The sequence below is a fragment of the Coenobita brevimanus genome, chromosome 78 (assembly GCF_032717465.1).
Source record: "Coenobita brevimanus isolate Jiangsu-jjx chromosome 78, ASM3271746v2, whole genome shotgun sequence".
NCBI classification, from domain to species: Eukaryota; Metazoa; Arthropoda; class Malacostraca; order Decapoda; family Coenobitidae; genus Coenobita; species Coenobita brevimanus.
Genome location: NC_137031.1, coordinates 34,041,851 through 34,049,576, shown reverse-complemented (window position 1 = coordinate 34,049,576; position 7,726 = coordinate 34,041,851).

Below are 7,726 nucleotides of genomic sequence, written 5' to 3'. Positions count from 1 at the left end.
TTAGTGGATAGTATTCAATATTTACTCTAAGTCCTTTGTTCTTGGACAGGCTAAAGATCAGCATAGTATATACAAAATGTTTATAACAAGCAAAAGTGTTGCTTGGTCCAGAATTAAAAAAGAACTAAATTCTTCTGAAGCAGTTCTTGACTCCCACGTTATTTACCACTGTCACATATGATTGTAAGCAGAGGAAAAGGGCCTAACATGTTTCTGAAGGCAATCCATGTCCTCATAGTTTTCCTTTACAAACAACATATTTTCTTTTAGGGAAACAAAGCTTTGGATACTCTACACGAGATGTTGATAAATGATACATAAACAGTCAAGTGTGCAGTTTACTTACGAAGGAAAACAAAAATCTATAATATGCAAATTCTTACGCTTATCATAACTCATCTTTCTTTGTTCATTTGAGGTGAGTTCCAGGGCAAAGTTCCTTGATCTTTATCGGGATATGATTCAGAGAAATAAACCACGGTGTCATCACTCTTCCTCTCCTTTGTCGTATGAGCTACGTTGCTGCCTTCATTGCAGCTGAAGGCAGTGCTCTTCCTAAAGACTAGAGATTCCCAGGTCATCCCCCTTAAGGAGAAACCCTAGTACTGTATGAATGGGGAAGAGGTATCAGTAGGTATAGTGACGCATGTGAAAGTGCTGTAATGGCTTGTTCATGTGCACCCTCGAATGCAAATTACTGTCGCGATTAAATATTCGAATGAAGGAAAAGAAGTATTTAATTGGTGATGAGTGAACTTTGAGAATTGGGAAGTGGCAAATAATTTATTGTCAGCCAAACTTCTTCAATCCGGTGGCATTTTTTACGTTTATTCTTGTTATCTGAAGATCTGATTCACCTTTAGGATAGTTATTCTGAAACGCGTATGCCTTCATCAATACCTTCACTAGAGGTCTGCAGCAAGTGGAAGAAATAACTTAGCGGCAGCAAATACAGTGAATAAAACATTCTGGGACGAATAGTGAAAATCAGTATAACCCAGAATTAAAGTTGTGAAAATTGAATGTACAGGGTGGTGCGAATATTGACCTAAAATGTTTGCGTTGGGACGGCTCAGTCAGTATGCAGAGCTGGCTTTTTGGCAGCTTAAGAAAGTACCAGTCAGCCATGTGGCTAGTGAACGTAAAAAAGCAGATTTTATAAAGCATGAATTGTTATAAGTACCGTTAGAGTTATTGAAAAAAGACAATGTGTGTCCGCGTAACACGGAAATTGAGTTGGTTTAATATTTGACCACCCTGTAGAATAGTCGGCCATCGGTTGACCACGGACGTTATAAGGAAAATAATTATATAGCGTCCACTCAAATGTGAAAAATATCCTGCACACGTTTCAGATCGATGATGGCCAGGTGTCATTTGCAATATCATGTTTTAAGCCTAATCTTAGCGGTCTTTGTCATTGTCTTGATCCACTGTGCATTGTGGGTATTCGTTTTGCCGCCAATTCGAATCAGCCAATCACAGCGCGCCGTGACTGGGCGGGAGAGCGCGCCCCCCTGCCTTCGTAAATTTGAACTCAGATTCAAGTTGACTGCGGTGGTGGTCGGGAGTGCGCGGATATGTTCCTGCTTTATCTTCAGAATAACTGAGTAAGTTCTAGTTTTTATTTTTTTTATTTTTAAGGACTCTAATTATTAGTAAAGGTGGCAGTGTTGAGTTTGTGAAACGAAAAGAGAAGGCGATAAGAAAACGGCGGGAGGAACGTGACGTCTGATGGCACTGCAAATGTGGCCACGTGACCACCCATTTTCCTTGAATTATCGCCCTCGAGTGTTTATTATCACGGTTTAGCATTCGAATGAAGGAAAAAGTATTTAATTGGGTAGGCACGAAAAATGAAAGTGGTGGAGATTAATTTGCATTAGCCTAACCCCTCGAATCCGGCGAGTGGCGACATTCGTTCTTGTCTTCTCGTTCTATTCTAGTTCCGGTATTAGGTAGCTGATGCCCCACATCAAGCTCAATTCTGATAACTTCTGGAAACAGGTCTCACCAACACTAACAACTATTACCGGTATTAAGTGCAAAACCGTCTTAAATTAATTTTTAATTAGTTACTTGAAATATCAAATGTACTGAGGACCCGCCATTACGAAGCAGGATTTCTGGCGGTTGGAGAGAGGAAAGCAGGCTCCGAGCGCGACACAAAACAGCCAATCAGAGCAGATGCAATCTTACGTTAGAATCTTGGGTCAAACTTTACACGTTACCCTCATCCGATTTTCGAGTTTTCGTTAATATTTTCTAGTAGAACTGGTCATTCTAAGAGTCTTTTCTTTATGACATCTCTCGCAAATTGATAATAAAAGAGTTACTTCCACCAATCACAATCACAGACGAGCGCGCGCTGTCCGCATTATTTCTTATTTACACTCGGTTAGGTTAGGTTAGATGAGGTTTGGTTAATGTCATGGGGGGTCTGGGGGGCGAAGCCCCCCAGTTAGGAAGCACGGCCAGGGTTGGGGGGTCTGGGGGGCGAAGCCCCCCAGTTAGGAAACACGAATTCCCTAAGAAGCTTAAAATTATTTTCCTCCGAAGGATTTTAGTGTTTTTCATTTGATTTTGATAACAGTTCCAGTAAGAAATCACTCGCTTTTGCGTTTTTCCCCCACCCAACACCCCGGTTTCCCACAGGTCCCCCAGTATTCCTGGGGGAGGGGGAAGAACCGCAAAAAATTACATTTCAAGTGATAACATACATCCAACCTGAGTGTTTTCGGTTGTTTTTGGTGTGATTTTTGTTGATTTGGACCGGTTCTTTCCACCGGAAGTCGCTAGTGGCGTTCAACAAAAACTAGCGACTTGCGATAGAAACGAAGGTTAAAATCGATCGAATCACACCAAAAACAACAGGAAACACTAAGGTTGGATGAAAAAATCGGATGAGGGAAACGTGTAAAAATGAGGAGTACGTGTAAAGTTTGGTCTTCCGGGACAAACTTTGAAATGTGAGCGGGTGAGCGGACAGAGCGCGCGCTCGTCTGTGATTGTGATTGGTGGAAGTAAATCGCGTGTAACTCGTTTATTATCAATTTGCGAGAGAAATGTCATAGAAGAAAAGATTCTTAGAATGATCAGTTCTACTAGAAAATGTTAACGAAAAGTCGAAAATCGGATGAGGGTAACGTGTAAAAATTGACCGAATCTTGCACTTGATCACGGCCAATCAGAGGACTAGATTATGACTTTCCCAATCCCTTATTCAAATTCAGTGGTAGATGGCAGCGCTCTGTGAGGGTGCGGCTCGGGTACCGGTTGCATTTTTCAAGGAATGCTTTGAGGATAATGAGGCCAGCCTTCAGTGTCTTCAGTCTCACAACATTCCACCTTAAACTGCAGTACCCTGAGTGTGGGAACAAAAATTGTATATTTAGGAAAGATAAGCATCAGGGGCGTTGCAGTGATACAGGGCCTCCTTTTTTCACCAGTACTTGGCCTAGCACATTTTTTTAAGGCAGGCAGAAAAACAAGAAATCCACTCAAATTTCAGAGGCTGCAAAGCTCCTTCCTTATCGGCGTTGAGTAAGGTACTCTGAATTATCTAATAAATAATCGTAGCACAGGCAAGGCTAGGTTTGGTTTGCTATAATTTTTCCCCGTGAAACCTAGAGTTTTGATAGTTTTTGGTGTGATTCGTGCGATCCTAACCGTTATAACCATTGGAATGGTCATTCCACTAGCCATGCTGCCTGTTCACTATGACTCGTAAACTACGCATTTCTAGCGGTTACGAGGGTCAGAGTCGAATAACCATCGAAACACTAGGTTTCATGGAAAAATAACGGGCATCTAGAAAATGACGCTAGTACCTGTTTAGGATGGATGTTTTGAAATAGACGGGTTTATATAGCACTTATACAATCACTAACGGAGTTTTGCACCAAGAGACACTAACAGCGGTAACAAATAAACTACATCCAGCGACGAAGTGAATATTATTTTGTAATCCAAAGTGTACGTTGAGAAAACTTGTTGAATGTACAGGGTAGTGCGAATACTGAGGTCCAGTCTTGTGTTGCAGGGACGGCTGAATTTGCTGGACATTTTGGCAGCTTCATGAAAGTGCCAGTCAGCCATGTAGTCAGTGAACGTTAAAAAGCAGACATCTTAAAAGTTTTAAGTACCATTAGAAATATACCACATACAGTATTTGTAACTTGTATATCCCCGTAACACGAGAACTGAGTTGAATAATATTTGACAATAGTTTGGCCATTGATTTACGTTGGACGTTATAATGAAAACTGAATTATAGAGCGTCCACTCTAATCAGAAAAGTAGTAACACGTTTCAGATCGATTCAGGTGTCAATTGCAATTTTAAGTATACGGCCTTTAGTTTTTTAGCTTGTCTGTCAGTCGTTGTTTATTGAGTTCGCTTTGGCGCCAATCATTCGAATCGGCCAATCACAGTTCGCCGTTGGTCGTTTATTAGTGGGCATTCGTTTTGGCGCCAAGCATTCGATTCGGCCAATCATAGCTCGCCGTTAGTCGTTTATGTATTGCGGGCATTCGTTTTGGCGCCAATAATTGGAATCGGCCAATCACAGCGCGCCGTGACCCGGGGCGGGAGAGTGCGGGCTTCGCGCGGGAAAGTCTTAGGTTAACCACGGCGGAGGCAAGGGGTACGAGGATGTGCTCCTGCTTGATATCCAGAAAAACCGGGTAAGTTCGAGTGAATTTAATGTTAAGGATTATAAGTATTAAGTAAGGAAAGGTGAGTGTTAAAGTGTGTGATAAAATAGACGAAAACTCGGTTGGAGCATACTTATGCTAGAGGAACGTGACAGCTGCTGGCGCTGTAATGTGGTTTTGACCACCTATATTCATTGAAAAGCATCGCCTTCGAATGTAAATTACAATTGCAATTACGTATTCGAGTGAAGGAAAAAAGTTTGATGGGTGATGAGTAAACTTTGAAAACTGAGAAGTAGCTAATAACATCTTGCGTCAACCTAACCCCTTCAACCCGGTGACTTTACGTTTATTACTCTTTGCAGATCTGATTTACTTTTCGGACAGGTATTTTGAAACTCGTTACGTAAAGCCTTTGTTAATACCTCCACTTGAGGTCTTCACCAATTGTAGTGACATTGGTAACCAAGAATGCATTCTGGGTCGAATAGTGAAAATCTGCAACCCAAAATGAAAGTTGAGAAAACTGAATATACAGGGTGGTGCAAATATTAACCTGATGTTTTTTTTGTAGCGGGGACGGCTCAGCCCAAACGCAGAGCAGACGTTCTGGCAGCTTCGTTTAAGTACCAGTCAGCCAAGTAGTCAATGGACGTTAAAAAGCAGACCATTAAAGTTTTAAGTACCATTAGAAATATAGAACATACAGTATTTGTAACTTGTATATCCCCATAACACGAGAGCTGAGTTGATTAATATTTGACACCCAGTAGAATAGTATGGCCATTGATTTACATTGGACGTTATAGTTAAAACAATTATAGAGCGTCCCCTCTAATAAGAAAAGCAGTAACACGTTTCAGATCGATTCAGGTGTCTCTTGCAATTTTAAGTATACGGCCTTTAGTTTTTTTAGCGTGTCTTCGTCAGTCGTTGTTTATTTATTGTTCGTTTTGGCGCCAATCATTCGAATCGGCCAAACACAGCTCGCCGTTCGTCGTTTATGTAGTGGGCATTCGTTTTGGCGCCAAGCATTCGACTCGGCCAATCACAGCTCGCCGTTCGTCGTTAATATGTATTGTGGGCATTTGTTTGGCGCCAATAATTGGAATCGGCCAATCACAGCGCGCCGTGACTCGGGGCGGGAGAGTGCGGGCTTTGCGCGGGAAAGTCTCGGGTTAACCGTGGCGGAGGCAAGGGGTGCGAGGATGTGCTCCTGCTTGATGTCCAGAAAAACCGGGTAAGTTCGAGTGAATTTAATGTTAAGGATTATAAGTATTAATTAAGGAAAGGTGAGTGTTAAATTGTGTGATAAAATAGACGAAAACTCGGTTGGAGCATACTTATGCTAGAGGAACGTGACAGCTGCCGGCGCTGTAATGTGGTTTTGACTACACCTATATTCATTGAAAAGTATCGCCTTCGAATGTAAATTACTATGGCAATTAAGTATTCGAGTGAAGGAAAAAAGTGTTTGATGAGTGATGAGTAAACTTTGAAAATTGAGAAGTAGCTAATAACATCTTGCGTCAACCTAACCCCTTCAACCCGGTGACTTTACGTTTATTACTCTTTGCAGATCTGATTTACCTTTAGGACAGTTATTTTGAAACTCGGTTACATAAACCCTTTGTTAAGACCTCCTCCATTTGAGGTTTTCACAAATTGTAAAGTGACATTGGTAACCAAGAATACATTCTGGGTCGAACAGTGAAAATCGGCAACCGAATGTGAAAGTTGAGAAAACTGAATATACAGGGTGGTGCGAATATTAATCTGATGTTTTTGTGTTGCGGGGACGGCTCAGCCCAAACGCAGAGCAGGCGTTCTGGCAGTTTCGTAAAAGTACCAGTCAGCCAAGTAGTCAGTGGACGTAAAAGCAGATTTGGTAAAATTATCATTTAAGTCCCTAACTTCACGATTTATTATTATTATTATTTTTTCTTTACTTACCCCCAACCAAACCAGTCCTGTGCTGTATTAACTGAAGTAACTGGTACTCAAGATTCTTGTCATTGGGAGAACTCTCCATTGGAATATATAAATAATGAACTCCGTTAGGGGTTGAAACGATAATAGAACCACAGATTTTATAAAGCATGAGGTGTCATCAAGTACCGTTAGAAACGACTAAAAACAGGCATGTATGTCCGCTTAACACTGAAATCGAGTTGGTTGAATATTACTACACTGTAGAATATTCGGCCATTGATTGAAGACGGACTTTGTAAGGAAAACTTTGAAATGGAGCGTTCACTCTGTGATAAATATCCCTAACACGTTTCAGGTGGATTGAGGGTTTAAAGCCAAGTTTTATCGGTTTGTCAGAGTTGGTCCTTTGTACTTAGTGGGTATGCTTTTTGGCGCCAATTATTCAGATCAGCCAGTCAGCGCGTCGTGACTGGGCGGGAGCGTAGGCCCCTTGCCCAGGAAATTTGAACTTTCAATTTGACCGTGGTGGAGGTTGGAGCAGTGGGGATCTGCTTTATCTCCAGAATAGCCCAGTAAGTTATACTGGTAGTGATTAGGATCAAATATTAGTAATGACTACCATCAGTGCCGGAGGTCTGGAAATGGAGAAGGTAGTGTAGCCGTAGCAAAATTAAAGTGGATAATACCATAGGAATGGAAGATTTGAAATGTGATTTTATTTTTAAGTTAGAAAACTTCAGATAGCATAAATCAGGTGTCAGTAGAAATCCAAGCTACATCAGCGGGGAAATGATCAGTTTTGGCGGGAAGAGGGAGGGAGCGGCGCTTGGGGTAGAAACTGTTAAACGGGAGGGAGGAGGTGGCTGGCGGGAAAGTTGGTTTAACCGTCTGCTTTCCCGCGCGCCTCCATGTACCACAAGTCGCTTCTCTCCATGTCTAGCGCGCCACCTCTCCTCCCGCCAAAACTAAACATTTCCCCGTAGAAATAGGAACTTATTATTATTTTAATGTATAATACGATTCCGATCATATTACTGGTACAGGCTAATCATTTCTTATCTCCCACTTTGACACTTCAAATTCAAGCCGCCCGCCATTACCGCAGTAATCCCCACTTCCTCTCGAAAATGAACTAGCCT